This window comes from Physeter macrocephalus, chromosome 1 (genome assembly GCF_002837175.3).
Source record: "Physeter macrocephalus isolate SW-GA chromosome 1, ASM283717v5, whole genome shotgun sequence".
Lineage (NCBI taxonomy): Eukaryota > Metazoa > Chordata > Mammalia > Artiodactyla > Physeteridae > Physeter > Physeter macrocephalus.
In genome coordinates, this window is record NC_041214.2 from 47,153,720 (window position 1) to 47,176,922 (window position 23,203).

The following is a 23,203-nucleotide window of genomic DNA, read 5'->3' on the forward strand; positions in this document are numbered from 1 at the left end:
TGTGCTCCGCAACGGGAGAGGCCACAACAGTGAGAGGCCCGCGTACCACAAAAAAAAAAAAAAAAAAAAAAAAGTCTTCCCATTCCAATGAAAAATGGCCAGTGTTAACCGTTATAGTTGCATAGCAGCAGGCAAATTTCTGTGTATGATCACCTATCCCTCTAGAAGATAATTTCATGAGTGGATAAAACATACTTCAAACAGATGGCCAAAGTTATAAATTTGAAAACAAAAATAAGAGGTGTTCACCTTTCAAAACTGTGGCTGTCCTATTTGTTAATTCCCAAAAATTTAGAATAAAGAAGTCTTTGCCCCGATGGTCTACATTGGCTGTCAAGGCAGCTCTGATTTACAGGGTGCTCTTCCTCTTCTGTTTCTGCAGTGAACTGGTGGAGGGATACAACACGGATGGCCCATCACCACCAATGAGTAGTGTCCTTGGCTTGTCCAGGCTAAACGGTCCTGGGAGTGCTGAGTCGGCAGCAACCTCTGTTCTCATCTTCCTTTCGGCTGTTGGCTGAGAGTGGTGGCCGGGTTAGCAGTTCAGTCTGCTTCTGTGAAGCTGGGTTTTTCTTCTGTGAGGCTAATTGAAACTGCAACATTGGCCTCATTACCTTCTTGTAAAACCCCTCTGAACTAACCAGCTCAGACAGCCATGGTTATAGGCTAAAATCAAAGGCAAGATGAGTCAAAGAATTATGGACAGAGAGTTCAGGCTGTTTTCCAAATATCAAAATGTATGATTAAAACTCAGGGCATCATTCATTTACATATACCAATACGGTTATCAGATTGACAATGTTTCAAATTTACCATCAACATAGGCTCGGCGGGGAGGGATGAGACAAAAGAGATCTCTGAGATGTTTTATTTTAAGCAATCATAATGTCATTCTTCTTACTAGGGTCATGTTTAAGTCACATGGACAAGCAGAATGCCCTCGGGTTGATTTTTTTAAGCCCAGTGACAGTCACCCTCTGTGTGGTGAATTAGATTGCTTGCTCTAGGTTCAACCCGATTGTATTCCTAAGATTACCAAAAAATGATAATAAGTGAATAAAAGTTAAATACATTTATTATGCTGCATGCCACCTGACTACTTTGACCTAAATGAATAATTCTCAATGCAGGCAATTTTGTCCCAGAGGAGACATTTGGCAATATCTGGAGATATTGTTTATCGTTACAAATGGAGCAGGGAGGGCACGGTGTTACTGGCAACTGATGGGGGATGCTGGTAAATATTCTACTGTGTATAGGACACAACAGAGAATTTTTTTACCCCCAAATGTCAATAGTGCCAAGGTTGAGAAACCCTGATTTAAATAACCAAATCAGAATGCGGGGATATGATTAGTTGAGCAGCTGCTGGTCATTTCTGTGGCTGAGGGGGAGAAAATCAGCATGCTGAAAGTGTATTTGTCAAATAGCTTAAAAGTTCCAAGGACACTTCTAAATACACTAACTCATCTGGCCATGAGTTTGGGGATAGGATAGGAGCAGGAGAGGGAAGGATGTAAACATTATATTCAGAGAGTGTTCTATCATGAGTCAAAAATATACGTGCTAATTTATAGAAGTAAAGGCTGACATAAGTTATTGGCAAGATAATTTATGTGCTAGCCTGTTTGCTTTTATAACATGCAATGACAGTATTGTATTTAAGCAAAAGTCTTCTCTGATTAGAGACAAATATAACTTCATACCTGATTTGCTTAGATATTAAAATATATCTTAAAATTTTAGGGCTTCCCTGGTGGCGCAGTGGTTGAGAATCCGCCTGCCGATGCAGGGGACACGGGTTCATGCACCGGTCTGGGAAGATCCCACATGCCGCGGAGCAGCTGGGCCCGTGAGCCATGGCCGCTGAGCCTGCACGTCCGGAGCCTGTGCTCCGCAACGGGAGAGGCCACAACAGTGAGAGGCCCGTGTACCACGCACACACACACAAAATTTAATATAAATCTCCTGTATTGGCCAAAAATTGATGAATGGAATAGAATAAATGTCCTCCAAACAGACTCTAGTTGATATGAGAACCTTAAAAAATGATAAAGAAGACAAATCAACAATAAAGAGATGGATTATTCAATAAAAGTGATTTTGAGATAATTATTTAGGAGTTGAGAAAAATTTAGTTATTATCTCAACTTCTCTTCATATATCAAAATAAAAGTACAGATGGATTTAAAAAACTAGGAGAAAATTAGATGAATAGTTATCTGCTCTCTGAATGTGGGACAATTTTCTCAAATTCTCAAGTGTTCTCAAAATGCCACAGTAGGAGAAATACAAAGGAAAATGTCCCTATGTAAGATAATTTTACGCTTTTGTTTGTTAAAACCCCTCAAAATCAAAACGTGTCAAAATTCAAAAGCAAACCACAGACTCAGAAAGACATTCGTAACACAAATTTTAAAGTGTCACTATTTTTAACTATATAGAGTTCATATAAGATCATTTTTTAAAAAGCATTATCAAATTGACAATTGAGCAGAAGATAGAAAATTTTAGAAAGTTAAAAAAATACAGGAAAACATCTCATTTCACTAGAAATATAAATTAAGATACCATTTTCTACTTATCAGTTTGCAAAAAAATTTTTTTTTACTTTAAATAGGAAGGAGAGGTTAAAGAGTCTTTCTTATATTCTAGATAGACTATAACTTGGTACTACCCTTCTAGAAGATACACAAATTAGTTCATATTCATAGTTTTTGACCCACAGAACTCATTTATGAAGATTAAGAGGGGGAAAAAATCTCAAAATATAGAGAAAAACAGCTTTACACATAAAGATGTTTGCTGCAGTATTATTTTAAATAACGAATTTCTTCTGAATCTCCTTAATGTTCAATAGTTGAAGTGATGGTTGGTTCACTGTGATGCATCCATCCACTGATGGGGAAAATATTTTGTGAAAATTTGAAAAGATATTTACAAAGAATTTTAATAAAATGAGAACCCACTTGTGTTATAACATGAGGTTAAAAATTTGCTTATGGTAGGTGTAGTGGGCTGAATGTTAGTCCTCCAAAAGATATGTGCATGTCCTAATCTCCAGAACCTGTAGATATTATCATATATGCAAAAGATGTGCTTAAATTAAGGATCCTGAGAGGGAGAGAATATGCTGGATTATGTAGGTGGACCCTAAATATCATCACGTTTTCCTATAAGAGGAGACAGAGGGAGTTTGGATACAGACACCGAGAAGAGGGCAAGGTGATGTGAAGATGGAACCAGAAACTGGTATGATGCAGCCTCAAGCCAAGGAATGCTGGCAACCACCAGGAACCAGTAGAGGCAAACAAAAGAATCTCCCTAGAGCCTCTGAAGGGAGCACAGCCCTGTTGACACCTTGGTTTTGGATTTCTGACCTCCAGAACTTAGAATAAATTTCTGCTATTGTAATCCATCAAGTTTATAGTAATTTGTTACAGCAGCCACAGGAAACTTATACAGTAAGTTTACACTTAACCTTTTAAGAAACTACCAAACAATTTTCTAAAGGGTTTGTACCATTTTACATCTCCACCAGCAGAGTATGGTCAGTCTTCTTCACTTTAGCCATTCTGATCAGAGTATAGTGGTATCTCACTATGATTTTAACTCGCATTTCTTTTTTTTTTTTTTTTTTTTGCGGTACACGGGCCTCTCACTGCTGTGGCCTCTCCCGTTGCAGAGCACAGGCTCCGGACGCGCAGGCTCAGCGGCCAAGGCTCACGGGCCCAGCCGCTCCGCGGCATGTGGGATCTTCCCGGACCGGGGCACGAACCCGCGTCCCCTGCATCGGCAGGCGGACTCCCAACCACTGCGCCTCCAGGGAAGCGCAACTCGCACTTCTTTAATGACTAATAATGTTCAGCATCTTTTCATGTGTTTATTTGCCATCTGTTTATCTTCTTTGGTGAAGTGTACGTTTACAACTTTTGCCTACTTTTATTTTGGGTTACTTGTTTTCTTATTATTAGGTTTTGAGTGTTCTTTATGTATTCTGAATATACCTACCCTATGACCTAGCCATTCCATTCTTAGGTATTTACCCAAGAAAAATGAAGACATATACCCATACAAAGATTTGTATACTAATGCTCATAGATGTTTTATCTGTAAAGGTCAAAAACTGGAAACAGTCAAATACTCATCAACAGGTGAATGGATAAACAAATTGTGGTATCCATACAATGGAAGACCACTCGGCCATAAAAATCAATGAACTATTGGTACATACAACAACAAGGATTAATCTTAAATAATTATGCTGAGTCAAAGAAGCCACACAATAAACAAGATACATACTGTATGAGTTCACAATTCTAGAAAAGTCAAACTAATCTATAGTGACAGAAAGCAGATCTATGGCTGCCTAGGGATGAGGGCACTGGGGCGAAGGGATAATTAAGGGAGAAGAGATAACTTTGGGGTGACATTTAAGTTCATCCTCTTGACTTGGTGAAGATTTCCAGGTATATACCTATGTCAAATGTTACCAAATTGTAGACTTTAAATACATGTAGCTCATGGTATGTCAATTATACCTCAGTAAAGCTGTTTAAAAAGTGGCTTAATCTTTCTAAGTCTCAGTTTCCGCATCTATAAAAGGGGACAAAAATAGGTCCCACCTCATAAGGTTATTTCGAGGATTAAATTGTGGTAGTATTGGAAAAGCACTCTGTTCAGAATCTTGCATACAATGAGCACTCAAAAATGCTAACAATATTTTTGTAAAAATGGTATATAAACTTTTAATCTTGGTGTGATATTATATATATTACATATATTAAAAATTAATTTAGGAAAGAAAGACTGGACAAGAAATATTCCCAAAGTATAAAAAGCTATTTGACTTTAATTGTGGAATTTGGGGTGATTCTGTTCTTCTACGTTTCCTTTATTTTCTAGATTTTCTACAGTAAGTATGTATTGTTTTTACCCAGTAAAAAAATTTATTTAAAAAAATAATGTCAATAATCCCCTAATGAAACAAAGCTCGGCTAAGTAAATCACATGGCACAAAGCATACCTGATTCCTGCCTGTTCTTACCCGCTGGCACCCCTGTGAGCCTCCTTCCAACCACTTCCCTCTCCACTTTGCAGTCAGTGTTCAGACACGCTGATTGCATGCATGGTCTCTTACCTGTTTAACACCCTTCAATGACTCTCTCTAAGCCTTTAGATAGAGTCCCTGTTCTCAACACGGCTCCTGCCTACCCCTCTGATCTCACCTTGCCCTACTTTTCCCCTCTCTCTCTTCTCCTGCCCCACTGGCTTTTCAGGACCTCCAGGTTCTTTGGTGACTCCCATTACATCTCCCTTGCTTCATACCATTAAATCTTCCCTCCCTTCCTGCTTTTCATTGACCAATTACCTTTTCATTTAAGGCTCAGCTCAACAGGGAAGTCTTCCTTGACATCCTTTTGTTATACTCTCCTATAATCCTTTTGGCTAAAATTCAGTGACTTGTTCAGTGGGTCTTCCTAGCTGGTGAGCAATCTAAGAGCTTAACCAGGTCTGTGCTGTTCAAAGCAGTGGCCCCTAAACATAGCACAGTTGTAGGCACTTATTACTGGTGATTAAGAAAGGGCTGGTCCACAATCCCACTCCTGGGCATATATCTGGACAAAACTCTTAATTTGAAAAGATACATGCACCCCTATGTTCACAGCAGCACTATTCACGGTAGCCAGGACATGGAAACAACCTAAATGTCCATTGACAGATGAATGGATAAAGAAGATGTGGTACATATATACAATGAAAAACTACTCAGCCATAAAAAAGAACGAAATAATGCCATTTGCAGCAACATGGATGCAACTAGAGATTATCATACTAATAAGTCAGAAAGAGAAAGACAAATACCATATGATATCACTTATACGTGGAATCTAAAATATGGCACAAATGGGCTTATCTACAAAACAGAAACAGACTCACAGACATAAAGAACAGACTTGTGGCTGCCAAGGGGGAGGGGGTGGGGAAGGAAAGGACTGGGAGTTTGGGATTAGCAGATATAAACCATTATATATAGGATGGATAAACAACAAGATGTATAGCACAGGGAACTATATTCAATATCCTATGATAAACCATAATTGAAAAGAATATTTAAAGAAAAGACTGTTTATATGTGTATAACTGAGTCACTTCACTGTACAGGAGAGATGGGCACAATGCTATAAATCAACTATACTTCAATTTAAAAAAAAAAGAAAGAAAGGGCTGGTCCAGAATCCCTGGCCAAAGTATTATGGCAGAGGAGAAAGAACATTGGTCGAATCACGAAGACACCACCTGCCTTGGGCGAGTCATTTCTTCCTGGTTTAACAATAAATATTTATAAAATAGGCCTAAATTATCTCCTAGGGCTCCTCTAGATCTAAAATGTAATTGGATGAAATTGAGGTCATGTCCCATTGAGTTAGAATAATTTCTTGAGTGAATTAGTGTCATCCTCACATGTTCTGATTGCAACCAGCAAAAAATAACTTGCTAGTATAGAAAACTAGAGCAATATCACCAATGATCTGTCATTTATTTCTTAGAAACTAAAAAGTCAAAATGATGGGCTTCACTTATTAGCTCCTCTTGAAGTTTTCTTCTACCTACAAATATTCTAACTCTTGGCTCACCATCCTCCTACAGCCAGAAACTCTAAAAGCATGGGTGGCCTTGGTGTTGGTCACTCTTGAATTAAATATGCAATATTTAATATGAATTAAAAATAGCAATATTGATTAGCTACATTTCAGAAGAGAGAGTCTTTTTAGCTTTGGCCCCTCTCCCATGGGTGCCACTGAGTGCCCATCTCATGCCAACATCTCCTGCTGTTTTCCTTGCTAACTCTCCCCAGCACTTGTGTCACTGATTATGTTGGTTCTTTCGTCATCCAGTTTCACAAATGAAGAAATGGGGATCTAGAGGGATTAAGTAACTTACACATAACCACAGGACTGGCTAAGTGACTGAGGCAGATTCACACTTGGGTTGCCTGGTCCAAAGCCAATACTGTCCAGCTGTCGTGTGACTGTCTGAGGGGGAGTTCGTGTTCTCAAGGTCATTAAACGTTTGTCCTATTCTTTCCCTTTTCTTCCCTGTTCGAACCCATGCCAACTTGTCTAATTATCTCCCAGAAGTTGGCTGTTCTTAGGGTAGATGCTACCCTTCAATCTTTGTTGTAGTCTCCTACAACCCTGTTCCCTTTTCATGGTTTGCACATTTATGTGTACACACACACACACACCAAAGATATGCAGATGAAAAAAAGGATTTTTCTGTGACCGTATCTAGTGTTACTTGGTTAAGATACGACTATGAAACTTTTTTAAAAAGGCTTTATTTGCCCTTAAGTTTTATGTATTTAGATCCCCCCTGCACTGAACACTGAAGAATTTACTTAAACCACGTATTTACAACCCTCTTTGTAGCACCTTTTGCAAAGTGGCTTCTTAGTTGAGACGATGATGTACTAAATGAAAATACTGCAAGTTTTAAAACATTACCCAATGTTATATGGCAATGATTCTCCAAATTCAACACACACACACACACACATACACACAAAATCACTGAGGACACTAGTGAAAATGCAGATTCCTGGGTCTTATCCTCCAAAGAATTTGATTTAGAAAGTCTTGGATGGGGCCCAGTAATCTGTACGTTAAACACGCTCACTAGGCAAATCTGATGCAAATATTTTGTGACTCACACCCTGAGAAATCAAGAGAAACTCCGCAGCTTTGGGGGGGCTTGGAAAATTTTATAAGGCTTGAAATTCTGTCTATCTGTAATTATTCACGAAGCCTGTATGCTATGCTAGCATCATTTCCATAAAAAGCGGACATTCAGGAAATTTGGTGGCATGGATGGATAACTGCCCAGAGTCAAAGACCCACGAGTGAGGAATTAGGATCATCTGAATTAAGGATACGGATTTGATCTGTGCAGTAGTTAAGGAAGAGTTGTCATTTTTCCAATTTTGTTTTGAGGGTGGAGCAGTGGGTTTAAAGAAACTATGCCAGCACTGCAGGGCTTGCCTCTGAACTTCAGAGGAGAAACAAATAAACTTCTGTTTACTTCACTGTTATTTGGAGTTTTGGATACAGCTGAAACTAACATTGATATGGCCACTTTCCTCCATTTCCTCCCCAGATGCAAACTTAGATTCCTGACTTTTTAATGACAAAGCAGGAGCTAAAAGAGGGATAGGCATGAATTCACCATTCTTTTCGCTGCTGCTGAGGAATTTTTGCATCTCTGGATGCCCCTGAGCTTTGGGGACATGACCACATTGGTGGGTCTTACTTTGAAGAGTTAGGACCTCACATCCCAACCTCCTCCAGAATCCAACAGGGAAGGGATGGTACAGAAGACTGTCTCCAAAGATAACCACCCATGTTTTCCTTCCCTATAAGCACATGCCACTCCCCCATTGAAGGTAGGATGCACTTCTCCTCCCTTTTACATTTGGGGCAGCCTTGTAACTTGCTTTGACCAACAGAATGTGGAAGAAGTGATATGCTGGGTCCCGGGACTTCTTAGTCCGAGACTTAAGAGGACTGGAAGCTTCTGCTTCTTCCTTCTTGGAAGCCAGCCTCCATGTGAGAGTTCTGAGCCCCCTCACACCTCCACACTGTAAGAACATCCAAACTAGCTGTGTGGCAAGGCCCCAGGAGAAACACCAGGTCACCCACAGTTGAGTAAAAGCTTCTTGGAGCTTCTAGCCCAGCCCGGCCACAGTTGAATAGGCTGAATGAGTGATCCCCAGCCAATGCCAAATGGAGCAAGAGAACTGCCCAGCCAACCCTACCTGAAGTCCTGACCCACAGAATTGTGAGAAGTAGCAAACAGTTTTTATTTGAAGCCACTGAGTTGTGGGGTGGTTTGTTATAAAGCAATAAATGACTGACACAGCTGGGAGGGGTCATCTGCCGCAGAGGAGAGAACACTTAGGAGGTAAAGAAAGGGCGGATGATGAGAAAAACCTACTCTGCTACCAGTTTGCCTGGTTCCTGTTACCCCGGCTTTGAGTTTTGAAAAGGGGGACTTAACAACCATTATTTCCACAGGCAAATAAATTCTGTGTTCTCAAGAATTAACCTATAAGACACATTTGGAGCACAATGTATTCAGAGGTTGGAACCGATTCAATGCACTTCAGTACCCATTGCTGACTTCCAAGTATCAGTGTTTATCCATGTGTCAGACTCTTGCTTTGTGTGCAAAGCAGACATGTAATACTGGGTTAGCCCTACTGTTTCCAAGGAGGTATGTCCTACTGCTATATAACTGTGTACTGTACCCAGTGTAGTGTATCAAGCATGATTCTGGGTAATTTTATGTTCATCAGTACTTTTTAGGACAATCTGTTTATTGAATCTGATTTCATTGTAAAAGAAAAGAATCACAGACATAAAAAAAAAAAAAAGGGACTTCCCTGGCAGTCCAGTGGTTAAGACTCTGCATTTCCACTTGCAGGGGGCACGGTTTCCATCCCTGGTCAGGGAACTAGGATCCTGCATTGCATGCTGCATGGTATGGCAAATAAATAAATAAACAAACAAACACTTATATTAAAAAAAAACAAACTAAAAAACCCCCCAAAACCAAACGTATGGCTACCCAAGGGAAAAGGTGGGGGGGAGGGATAAATTAGGAGTTTGAGATTAACGGATACACACTACTATATATAAAATAGGTAATCAACAAGGACCTACTATACAGCACAGGGAACTCTACTCAATATTCTATATGGGAAAAGAATTTGAAGAAGAATGGATATATGTATATGTATAACTGAATCACTCTGCTGTACACCTGAAACTAACACATTGTAAATCAACTATACTCCAATATAAGATAAAAAATTTTTTAAAAAGAAGAAAAAAAAGAAAAGAATGAACACCCAGGTATATATGGCCTACTCCAAGAAAACCTTTATTTACTTCACAACAAAAGTTCTCAGAGGAAAATTCTCTACTCCAATCCAGCAGAAGACAAGATATTTAAATAGAGAAATTTTGTAAAAGTGCTTTCCAGGGATATATTAAGAATGTTGATGGAGAATCACTCTACTAAAACTACCTGCTTGGTGACTAAGGATCTTTAAAGTATTTATAGTTCAGTTAATTGCAGACAGAGGGCTTCAGCTTTTCAATTTCTGAAATTAATACAGGATTAAAATGGTGGCTTGGAAGCACGGTGGCAGCAGTGGTTCTCAGCCCTGGCCAACTGCTAGAAGCACCTGGAGTCCTTCCAGTCCAAGACCCAGAGGTTTGACCTAATTGTTCTGGGTTTTCTTTAATGCTCTTTAAGGGATTCTGACATCCAGCTATGATTGAGAACATGGTTGAAACAGTTTGGGCCCTGGGATACTTCTTAGACATGAACATTTCTGGACCTCATCTACACCTCCTGAATCAGAAAGTGGACCTCATGAGAACCGCTGTGCTATGTGATACAAATTAAAAGGGCTAACTGGGGACTTCCCTGGTGGTCCAGTGGGTAGGACTCCATGCTCCCAATGCAGGGGGCCTGGGTTCGAACCCTGGTCAGGGAACTAGATCCCACATGCCACAACTAAGAGTCCGCATGCCAAAACTAAGAAGCCCAAACACCGCAACGAAGATCCTGCGTGCCAAAACTAAGACCCAGCACAGCCTAAATAAATAAATAAATAAATAAATTTTTTTTAAAAAAAGGGCTAATTGACTCTATGTTCCTTCATTGTGCCTCGATACCTAATTAAATGTCCATAAATCTAGAGCCCTTCTTACATTCATTAACATCACATTTTTTACAGGATTATAAAAATCTAGTAGAAAAATTTTTTTAAGTTAACAGGTATTATTTTATTTCTGATTTTTAATTCATTTTGTTGTAACAGAAAGGAAAAGCATAAAGAATAAAAATAACTCCACTGCTACTTTGAAATAACATTATTAACATTTTGATATCAATTTGCTTTTCATAAAAAAATGATGGTATTGTACACATTGTTCTATAACCTTCTTAATCTGCTTTTTCACTTACATCTTTTACATCCAACTGTACTACTAAATATTTTTAGACATCATATTTTTAAAGTTGCCTTTATTCCATCGCAGGAATGTGCTAAATATATTTTATCAAAACTTTAGCAGTTGTTTCATATTTTTGCTTTTATAAATAATGATTTCTTTGATTATTAAAAAAGTCGGGTTTTTTTGGCTGTGCTGTGTCTTTGTTGCTGTGCGGGCTTTCTCTAGCTGTGGCGAGCGGGGGCTTCTCTTATTGCAGAGCATGGGCTCTATGTGCGTGGGCTTCAGTAGTTGCAGCATGCGGTCCCCAGCACGCACAGGCTTCAGAAATTGTGGCGTGTGGGCTCAGTAGTTGTGGTGCACGGGCTTAGTTGCCCCGTGGCATGTGGGATCTTCCCGGACCAGGGATCAAACCCGTGTCCCCTGCATTGGCAGGCGGATTCTTTTTTAAAAAAATAAGTTTATTTATTTATTTATTTTTGGCTGCGTTGGGTCTTCATTGCTGCACGCGGGCTGCGGGCTTTCTCTAGTTGTAGCGAGCGGGGGCTACTCTTCATTGCAGTGCAGAGGCTTCTCATTGCGGTGGCTTCTCTCGTTGTGGAGCACAGGCTCTAGGTGCACGGGCTTCAGTAGTTGTGGCACCCAGGCTCAGTAGTTGTGGCTCATGGGCTCTAGAGCGCAGGCTCAGTAGTTGTGGTGCACGGGCTTAGTTGCTCCGTGGCATGTGTGATCTTCCCAGACCAGGGCTCAAACCCGTGTCCCCTGCATTGGCAGGCAGATTCTTAACTACTGCACCACCAGAAAAGTCCTAACAAAAGTCTTTGTTCACATTCATGATGCCATTCTTGGCATCAGTCCCTAGAAGCAGTATTCATAGATCAAAGTGTATATACCCTTTAAAGCTATTGATACACATTGAAAAATTGTCCTTAAAAAAAAAGCATCCTTAGCCAATTCCCTTGCACCATAGGGTGATGCTATATACCACTTTACTTAACCTATGCCACTTTAGTAACAGGATGAGTTCCTACTATTCTTTTTTTTTTTTTTGCTGTACGCGGGCCTCTGACCATTGTGGCCTCTCCCGCTGCGGAGCACAGGCTCCGGACGCGCAGGCATCTAGATTATGCGGGCCAATGGCTTAATTGATTTAACACTAATTTTTTTTCACCTAATTTTAACACCCCGATAGAAAATTTAGAAAATATTGAATATTTGCAGAGGAAAAAAAAACCCCATCTTTAACTCTTATCATTTGGAATAATTGCCACTGTTGTTTTTTTAAAATTAGTTAATTTTTTTTTGGCTGTGCTGTGTCTTTGTTGCTGTGCGGGCTTTCTCTAGCTGTGGCGAGCGGGGGCTTCTCTTATTGCAGAGCATGGGCTCTATGTGCGTGGGCTTCAGTAGTTGCAGCATGCGGTCCCCAGCACGCACAGGCTTCAGAAATTGTGGCGTGTGGGCTCAGTAGTTGTGGTGCACGGGCTTAGTTGCCCCGTGGCATGTGGGATCTTCCCGGACCAGGGATCAAACCCGTGTCCCCTGCATTGGCAGGCGGATTCTTTTTTAAAAAAATAAGTTTATTTATTTATTTATTTTTGGCTGCGTTGGGTCTTCATTGCTGCACGCGGGCTGCGGGCTTTCTCTAGTTGTAGCGAGCGGGGGCTACTCTTCATTGCAGTGCAGAGGCTTCTCATTGCGGTGGCTTCTCTCGTTGTGGAGCACAGGCTCTAGGTGCACGGGCTTCAGTAGTTGTGGCACCCAGGCTCAGTAGTTGTGGCTCATGGGCTCTAGAGCGCAGGCTCAGTAGTTGTGGTGCACGGGCTTAGTTGCTCCGTGGCATGTGTGATCTTCCCAGACCAGGGCTCAAACCCGTGTCCCCTGCATTGGCAGGCAGATTCTTAACTACTGCACCACCAGAAAAGTCCTAACAAAAGTCTTTGTTCACATTCATGATGCCATTCTTGGCATCAGTCCCTAGAAGCAGTATTCATAGATCAAAGTGTATATACCCTTTAAAGCTATTGATACACATTGAAAAATTGTCCTTAAAAAAAAAGCATCCTTAGCCAATTCCCTTGCACCATAGGGTGATGCTATATACCACTTTACTTAACCTATGCCACTTTAGTAACAGGATGAGTTCCTACTATTCTTTTTTTTTTTTTTGCTGTACGCGGGCCTCTGACCATTGTGGCCTCTCCCGCTGCGGAGCACAGGCTCCGGACGCGCAGGCCCAGTGGCCATGGCTCACGGGCCCAGCCGCTCCGCGGCATGTGGGATCTTCCCGGACCAGGGCACGAACCCATGGCCCCTGCATCAGCAGGCGGACTCTCAACCACTGCGCCACCAGGGAAGCCCCCTACTATTCTTTAATGAGGTTAAATCTTTTTGTCATTTTAAAAAATTTATAGCCCACTTGTATTTATTTTCATTCTTTGTCCATTCTTTAAAAAATGTGACTATTCAGTTTTCTTCCTATTGAATTGAAAAAGATTTTTACGTACTAAGGATTACGTTCACCAACATTTGGAGGCAAGAAAAATACAGTAAACCCTCAATTAAGTAGCACCAGAATGAGTTCATTTCAATTCCATGTTCGTCGAAAATAAACTATAATCATTTGGTTGAATTACATTATTGTAAATCTGTAAAGAATCAGTATATTTCCTTTTCCTAGGACTGTACTACCCTGAACAAATACGGTACTTCTCTAATGATTGAGTTCTTTGTGGTGCCTCATAGTGATTGCTCTGAATTTTCCATTGTATAAAGAGAATGGGATTCAGAAAGTCTGAGTCCTGGTTCCACAGCTACAATTTATATGTCCTAGACTAAGGACGTGCTTTAGTTTCCTCATCTTTGAAACTGAAATAACAAGAATGACCTCTACCTCCAATGGTGACTGTGAGAGACAGTTTGCAGGATATGCATTCAGATTTCGGAGACTGGCTATCTGGATTTGAATCCCTGCGCTGCCATTTAAAAGCTATGGAGTTTGGGCAAGTTCTTAATCTCTTCGGGCTTCAGTTTCCTCATCTGTAAAATGAGGATAATAATAGAATTTACCTATTGGAGTGGTTGCAAGGATTAAATGAATGAAAGTCTATATAGCATTGTAGAACAGTACCTGGCAGGTAATAAGCACTATGTATCAACACAACAATCATTACAATAAATAAAAGAATTTGCCTGTTATGTGTTCTCTCTTTTTTTTCTTCTTGCATGTTATGAACTGTTTATTTACTTTTTAAGGTAAAATTTACATATAGTGAAATGCACAATCTTTTTTTTCAAGCTTACGAATTTTTTTTTAAATTGGAGTATAGTTGCTTTACAATGTTGTGTTAGTTTCTGCTGTACCGCAAAGTGAATCGGTTATATGTATACATATGTCCACTCTCCACACTCATGTCAGTGGTGGGCTTATAACTGCTGTAATGGCCACCACAGTCTTGGCAGGTGTAAAGAGCTGAGCTGAATTTCTACCAACCCCAGGATGTACCCTGGAAATGAGTCTCTGAATAAGGCTCTGACATCAACTTGCTTTTTGGTGATTCACCTCTTTCTTCTCAATGTGGAATGCAGGAAAACCAACCTGTTCTTTATTAGCTAGAGTATGACTGTCAACGCTAACCATGTGGGTTGGTTACTTTGTTTCCATCCTGGAAGTCACCTTCACAGGCAGACAGCCAGCCACTAGAGTGTGGACCCAAGGTGCTCTAAGACAGCTCTGCACCAAGTTTCCTGATCTCAAAGGAACTGAGATAGGAAATGCATGGATTTTTAGATGCATTGTCTATAGTTAGATTAATTAAATTCTGAGTTCTTTGATTTATGCTCTTAGCTAACAAGGAAAATTTTGGTAACTCTTAATATGAATCATAGTCAATACAGAAGATGATTAAAAGGACTCTCAGCATTTTGGTCATTTTATCTGATAAAACTCCCACTTTTGTCCCCAGGAGTTACACTGTGTAAAAGAAAATATGCCCATATGGAATACGCTTGTGAGTCAAAAACAAAGCCAATGCCCAAAATACAAATCAAAAACACTGCCTAGAACAACAGGCCTCAACTAATGAATTAAAATGATTGCTGGTTTCTTTAAAATATTAAGCCCATCAACGCTTGCCAAGAACCCCTTGGCTAGCTGAGGGATTCGAGCTGCATTGTTCAGCTCGAGATTGAAATCCTTCCATTCATCGTTGACATGTGAGAGACAAGACGAGGCTTTGACAGACAAGGGATGAGGCACCAGATGGTTTCCATCTGTATCTCCACTGATCGCACAATGAAAACCCACCTTCCCTGATCAGAAGGCCACGCGATACGCGGATAATGAATACCCAGTGTTTTTAAAGGAGCGTAATCGCCCTTCCCAACCAGAGACGTATAAATATTAATGAACGCAATCTGGTTCTAAGTAAATTTAGCATGAACTTTTAGCTACCCTCCCCTGACAACTTCCTCCCTTTTTAACTGAATTAAGTTTCAAAGTTCTGTGATTAAAAATAGCAAACCCTGAACTGAAGTTGGATCTGTGGCTGAGGAAAACCTCTCCCTTCCAGCTAGTCACCAGTTAACACAGTTCACATCATTGTGTACTTTTTTTTTTAACCAAAAAAGGGTCTCAATTTGAATGAATGTTTACGCAAGTGTGAATAGTGAGATATAGAATCAATACAAATACACAAGGAATTGATTAGTAATCTATCATTTCCGCCATGCCTATTTCCAAAAGGACTTGAGCAAGCTTAGAGATTACTACACGCAGTACCAGGAGTTGTTAAACAAGCTCATTTCTGCAAAGCCCTGGACTACATTATATATTAAACTATTGAACCCTAGGAAAAGAAAAATGATTCTTTCTTTCTTTCTCTCTCTTCACCTATACACACACACACACACACACACATTTTTCTGCAAACTTAACCAAGAATAACTGAGAGTATTAAAACAGCTTTAATTACTAATATTCAAGAGAAAATATCAGTTGTTTTTTGGCGGATGTTTTGAACTTGCATCATTAGTATTAGAATATCTCTAGCCAAGAAGACTTTGTTAGTCTTCTTCCTTCCTGACTCACTCCCAGCGGCTTTTATCAAAAATATCAGAAAGAGACTAAGATTTGAAATTTTCCACTAATTCCTTCCATTGCTTCCTTTCCCTTCCACTCAAACAGGGAAGATTTGCATACTTTCTCTAGCTTATGTGCCTTTAATCTGTCTGAGCAATGCATTTTCCATGAAGCAGATTCTATATTTTCACCACTAACGTTTCCCTGTGGATCCAAGTGGCCAGAATCTTAAAGTGAAAAATGTCAAATCAGTCCAAAGACAGTATAAACAATTAAATCCATATTCTCAACATTAGTCCCTCATGTGACTTGAAGGAAATAATCCTTTTCCCTCTCCTCCAATATTTATTGTTCGCATTTTGTCAATAAACAAATTTCTACTGAGCACTATTATGTGTCTGGCGTTGGCTACTGAAAATCAACACAGTGGACAGTATTGCTATTCTTAGGCACAGATGTTATTTCAGAGACATCCTTCAGATATTGTAAAGAATGTTCTTTGCCATATGGTAGCAGCATCAGGCATACAGTTGATGGGTGTCTCTATCTCATGTGATCAAACCCATCTCTTAGCCTCCAATCCTCTTTTGGGAATATGCTCTCAGCAGCATTAATTACCAGTGTAACCAGCAAGACTGGTGTTTAAGGTTCAGCTTCACTAAGTCTTGACAAGCTTTCTTTCACCTTCCCTAGCACAATTTGGTTGTCAGCAGCATGGTCACATGTCAGAATAAAATCAATAAAGCTGGAGTCAAGGATGAGCTGAAGCTTGCAAAGAAAATGCTGAGTAAGTAAAAATGCACTTTGGCTATGTTCAGGGCAAGAAGAACAGGAAGGGCTAGACCCCTGGCTTGAGCCAGATGGTGCAATGTTAGCATATGACAAAGAGGAAGGAAAACGGTCCTTCTCCCTGTGGCTTTTGTCATTTTTATCAGGAAGAATGACCCTCAAACTGTAAAAAAGAGACCTGAAATGGTTAATTTTAGTAGTAGACTGAAAAAATTGAAAAGATGGAAAGTGAGTATCTAATTGTGTTTAAGTCTCTAGGCTCAGATGCATTAGATCTTCAGAAGTAATGGAGAGAAACAAGCAACCAACAAAAAGTTTTTCTCGTTGCTGTAGATGAGAAAAGTAAATTTTGTCTTGATTATCAAAAGCGGGACCTGAGGGCAGTGGGGGGAGAAAAGTGGGTATGGGAAACAATATCACACCTGTAACACCTGTAATTCCAGAAGTTATACTTAAATACATGGTTTATGAATATTATTGAAAGAAAGTGAAATGAGGTAATCAATAAAGAGTAGCAATGGGTTGGGAAGGAGACATAAACAAATATATGATATATGATATGTGCTATTTGACAATATGATAAAACAAATATGTTAAATTATATTTTATGTGCATTTACATCAAGGTATACCAGTGGCATCACATACCTATTTCAGCAAGATGTTTGACAAAGTCTTGTAAGGTATCCTGGGGTAAGATAGTAGGATGTGACCTGAATAACAAAGAATGAATAGATGAGTTGAACAGTTGAGAATTAATTAATCAACGTCAATTGAGCTATTGAGATTTCTCCTGTCAAAAACTGTATTGATGTGGATGCAGATAGAGAGGATTATCATCACTGAATGGTTGTAAATAGTTGAAATAATATAATCATGTATATAAAATGATCTGATAAAATGAATTAGATAAAATTTAGAGAGGAAAATATAAAGTATTGCATTTATTATAAAACATAATTAGCAAGTACAGGGTGCAGACTTGGGGAAGACCTGGATGACAGCTGCTTAGAAGAAAAAAACTGAGTCAACAGAGTGATATGGTGGCACATATGAAAAAGAAACTGTAGTGAAATCTTAGAGTGACAGAACATATTCTTTGCCCCCTTCACTCCTGTTTGCCATGGTCACCCTGGTGGCGATGGGGACTTTATAACATACTGGCATGTGCTATGAGAGGATATCACCATGAGCAAGAGACAGCCCTGTTTGTTCTGCTATTGATACACTATGGAATCTATCAGGATGCTCCTAATAAACTGGCTGACCTTGGATATAAGTGAATTATGGAATGAAAGATCCAGGATCCTTAGAGGAGGGCAGAAGAATGGAAAACAAAAGAGGAAAAGGAAAGCAAACCTGAGGTGTTCACACAGAAACAGATGGTCCAACGAAATAGAATAGAAAGACCAAAAGCAGTCTCACATAATCGAAATTTTAATTTATGAAAGCCTTGGCATTGAAGACCAAGCCAGGAAATTATGCCAGGAAATTATGCTCCCTCTCAGTGGAGGGAGATAGGAGATAGGATGAACAAGGAACATTGTATATATTCAATATCAACTATATTGCAATGTCCTACTCCCTAAATTGGGCAATAATTTCATGGGAGATATATTTCATTATTAAGTTTCATAGCATGTGCGTGTGTGTGTATAATAAGATGTAAATATTTATAACTAAAATAAATTAAGGAAAGGACACACACACACACACACACACACACACACACACACACACACACACACACAGAAAGCAGGCCTTCTTAACCCCATCAAAGCTGACCACGTGGGCTTCCCTGGTGGCGCAGTGATTGAGAGTCCGCCTGCCGATGCAAGGGACACGGGTTCGTGCCCCGATCCGGGAAGATCCCACATGCCGCGGAGCGGCTAGGCCCGTGAGCCATAGCCGCTGGGCCTGTGCGTCCGGGGCCTGTGCTCCGCAACGGGAGAGGCCACAACAGTGAGAGGCCCGCGTACCGCAAAAAAAAAAGTTTACCACGTAGCACTTACAAGTGATCAAGGTGTAAAGGAAGGAAGGTTTTGCTTCTTTCTCTGGATATCAAGTGGGTTATCAGTCAAGCTGCAGCTTAAAATGGTTTCTTTCTGCCTTTCTGGAAATGGGCTGGTCTGTCCAACTTTCCATTTATTCTATGTCAATAAGGCAATATTACAGAGGTACACTTTCCAATTAAGGGAAAAGAACATCTCAGCTGTACTCAGTATGATTAAACTACAGCTGCATATCATCTTCAATCCTAGGAACCATATTTTATGAGACGTATTTGACAAACTGGGGAGTTTCTAGGGGAAGCTAATGTAGACAGGAGGATGTCAAAAATCCATTTCAGATGAATGGCTAACTAGATTTGAACTTGAGCCACTCAACTGTGAGAAGAGAGAGATTCGGAAAAATGAGGTAGATGACCTCAAAACTGAAAAAGAAATGCTGTCAAGTTTAAACATTTTTAGCTTTATTCTGCATACAGAGTGGCCACCTACTACTAATGGGTAGAAATATACTGAAGCTGACTGAAGCTTTGAAAATTAAAATACCAGCTCACAGCAGCTAGCAGGATGAGTAACGGGAGGATGGCCTATTATAGTTCAAGAATTACCTACAGCTGTTACAGAATGTTATCCTTTAAAAGAAAAACAAAGCTTAGAACCTTTTTCCTTATAATGGATTACATTTTATAATGCAGACCACAGGCTTAGTATATTTTTGGTCTAAAAATCTAATACTACTAGATCATATGTACCTTGAGCTTAGTTATATCATTTATTTTTTCCTCCTTGTAATTCAATTCCAGAGACAGTGGTAAAGAATGAATGACTGTGGTCCTTAGTAACTATCTAACTCTATGGAAGTTACTTAATCTCTTTGAGCCTCGGTTTCCTCAGCTATAGAATAATGCCTCTCCGCACAAGGCCCCCCCGCCCCCGGCAATATGTCCACATTCTAGTCCCTGGGACCTGTGATTATGGTACCATACTTTTGTAAATGGGATTAGGTGAAGGATTTCATGAGGAGGAGATCATCCTGGATTAGTTGATAGGCCCAGTATAATCACAAAGGCCCAGTATAATCACAAAGGTTCTTAGAAGAGAGATTCAGGAGGAAGCAGAGGCAGAGGAGAAGATGAGGTGATGATGGAAGCAGAGACTGGAATAGTGTCCTTTGAAGATGGTGGAAGGGGTCATAAGCCAAGGAAAAGAGGTGGCCACTAGAAGCTATAACAGCCAAGGAAATGGATGCTCCCCGCAGAGCCTACAGAAGGAACCAGGTGTGCAGACCCCTTGACTTCAGTCCCGTGGAACTCATTTCAGAATTCTGACCTCCAAACTCTTAAGATCACACTGATACATCTGTGTCACTTAAAGTCACTAAATTGCGGTAACTTGTTACTGCAACCATAGGAAATGAATACATCCTCTCACACAGTTTTGGTGAGGATCCAGTGGGATAACCCAGTAAAAAGTTCTTGGCTTCTCAAAGGGGGAAGGGGGTAGTGGGATGAATTGGGAGATTGGGATTGACATATATACACTACTATGTATAAAATAGATAACTGAGAACCTACTGTATCCCACAGGGAACTCTACTCATGCTCTATGGTGACCTAAATGGGACAGAAATCTAAAAACGATGTATGTATACGTATGGCTGATTCACTTTGCTGTACAGCAGAAACTAACACAACATTGTAAAGCAATTAAACTCCAATAAAAATTAATTTAAAAAGAAGTTCTTGGCTTCTATTACTGTTATCATCCACCTAATTTACCCCCCAATGAAGGTTCAGTCTCACAATCAACTGTATTAGTGTGCCCTTAGTTATCTGCCCTCACAAGGCATTTTTTTTTTCTTTTCTTTTTTTTTTTTTTTTTGTGGTATGCGGGCCTCTCACTGCTGCGGCCTCTCCCACTGCAGAACACAGGCTACGGACGCGCAGGCCCAGCGGCCATGGCCCACGGGCCCAGCCGCTCCGCGGCACGCGGGATCCTCCCGGACCAGGGCACGAACCCGCGTCCCCCGCATCATTAGGCGGACCCTCAACCTCTGCGCCACCAGGGAAGCCCCACAAGGCATTTTTATACCTTTGTGTATATTGATGAGGCTGGGAAAGGGTTCTGGACGGGAGTCAGGCGTTCACAGCCATTAATGGTGCGGGTCCTGACAGGTGCTTGTCTTCTCCCAGGTCATTCCTCAGCCATAAGTAGAGACTAGATCCTTTCAAGCTCTAAAGTTCAATGATTATATGCTCTTTTAGGTAGCCCAATAAATGCTTTCTGAGTCCACCCTCTCTCCCTCTCTTCTGGTTGAACCTCTAGCCAGCGGCTGAATTATCTAGTGCCAACTGCCCCTAGGTTACCTTTGCTCTGGGAACTGATTAACCAGGCAGACCTAATTCCATGATTAAAACAAACAAACAAACAAACAAAAAGATGAAAAGAGGTGGAGCAGTTCCTAGCTTAAATTTATCCTTAAAAAGGTATTCAATGCTTCACAAAGAAGGTTCTTAGCAAAAAAGCTTAGCTCTAAGAGTCCATATAGATTTCCCCTGGGTCCTTCTGTCTTTAATTCAAGGCTATCACTTTCAAGAACAGAGTTGGCTGGCCATTCTCACCAAGTGCTCTGCCCAGGCTCTTATCCTCCGAAGTGGCAGGACGTTTGACACACTTTCCTTGTTGCTAAAGGTGTAGATAACAGGACATGTGCATCAAAAATTACCAAAATAGAACAGGCACCAAAGTGCCATGGAACACAACCTCTCTTTCCTATCTCTGCTTTTTCCAACTCACCATGGAGAGAACGTCTGTGAGAAAGCTTTGCCATCTATAAATTATTCTGCAAATGCAAAGAATTCTTTTTTATTTTTAAACTCAGTGTTGGGTTAGATGTCTTGATAGAGACATGGACCATATTCAGCCGCCCCACAGAAGAACAATTACTTCAACCCGAGGAAATCCAGAAAACTTCATAAAATCATTGTGAAAGAAGAATATATCTTAGCTAGAGGAAATGAGGACATTTGGGGGAGAAAAAAAACAATGATAGTGCAAAGGCAGAAAAGCCTCCTCTGAAAATAGTAAGAAGTTTGTGTGTCTGGCATATAGAGGGGAGGGACAGATAGTAGCAGGAGAGGGGGCTTAGGTCCCTCCTGGGCTTCTGAACTTTATCGTGTAGAGTTCACTTATCATACGGGACAGGGTATGTTCAGGTTGCTTTTTTGGAAAATAAAAAATAAAAATCGGGTAGAGGTATCCAGGATGCTGGGGTAGCCTAGGCCTGGGATAGGGGCTCTGGCCTGGGGATGCAGGGAAGGTGCTGGATGGGAGCAACCTTCACTGGCAACACCTGGATGTTGGGGAGAAGTCCGTAATGGCCTGGAGGTTTCCAGCTTGGCTCATAGGTGCAGGGCGACATCACTGGTCAGTCATCGGAAACAAGGGGGAGGTGGGGGAGGGGAGAGTGAGAGAGCAAAGTTTAAACCACAGGCGCTGAACTTAGGACACTGGCTGGATGGGACGTGAAGAAAAACTCAGAACACTAGAGAGTAGAGCCACTTAGGCCAAGCGAGGCAAAGGAGACAGGAAATGTGTGGCCAGAGGGACACAGAGGGTCACAGAGAGAGCAAATGTAGAGCAATGAGCAGGGCAGGGCACTGGTCAGTGGGGCAAGGGCACGAGGAGTCCACAAACTCAAGGGCAGACCGGCTCGCCCAGCGCCCCACCGAAAGCAAGCGAGACCTCCACGCATGCGCAGGAGGGGAGGCCGCGTCTCGCCCTAACTCGGTAACTCGCCACGCTTACCAGGAGCCTTGCGCAATATCCGAGCTCGCCACGTTCGCTCGAGGAGCCACGGGGACAGAGGTTTCCCATAGTCTCAGGATGCCAGGAGCAGAGCCCGGCTCCAGCCACAACCACTCAAACACCGAACATGGAATCCGTCCCCAGCTTACCGAAAAAGCAAGATGGGAAACAGCAAGCACGTGGACCCAGCAATGAAATCAAAGCGGGCAGCGGCGCATGCGCAGATGCTTCGCGGGCCGTCTCCTCAGCCTCCCCAGCCTGCTTAGCAAGAGTGGACCTCTATTTACAATAGCCAGGACATGGAAGCAACCTAAGTGTCCATCGACAGATGAATGGATAAAGAAGATGTGGCACATATATACAATGGAATATCACTCAACCATAAAAAGAAACGAAATTGAGTTATTTGTACTGAGGTGGATGGACCTAGAGTCTGTCATACAGAGTGAAGTAAGTCAGAAAGAGAAAAACAAATACCGTATGCTAACACATATATAT

General features: G+C 41.0%; 1 protein-coding gene across 15 annotated transcripts in view; it reads right to left on the reverse strand.

Moving 5' to 3' along the window:
• Positions 1-23,203, reverse strand: part of LOC102991401 (thyroid hormone receptor beta) — a 383,492-nt gene that overhangs the window by 296,341 nt on the left and 63,948 nt on the right. For 12 of the 15 annotated variants that reach the window (XM_028490314.2, XM_028490312.2, XM_055079959.1 and 9 more), the window contains one exon: positions 17,538-17,602. The exons of the other annotated variants lie outside the window; for them this stretch is intronic. The gene's annotated coding sequence lies outside the window, so the exon portion shown is untranslated. The remainder of the gene's footprint in view (positions 1-17,537; positions 17,603-23,203) is intronic. 15 annotated transcript variants of the gene reach the window in all.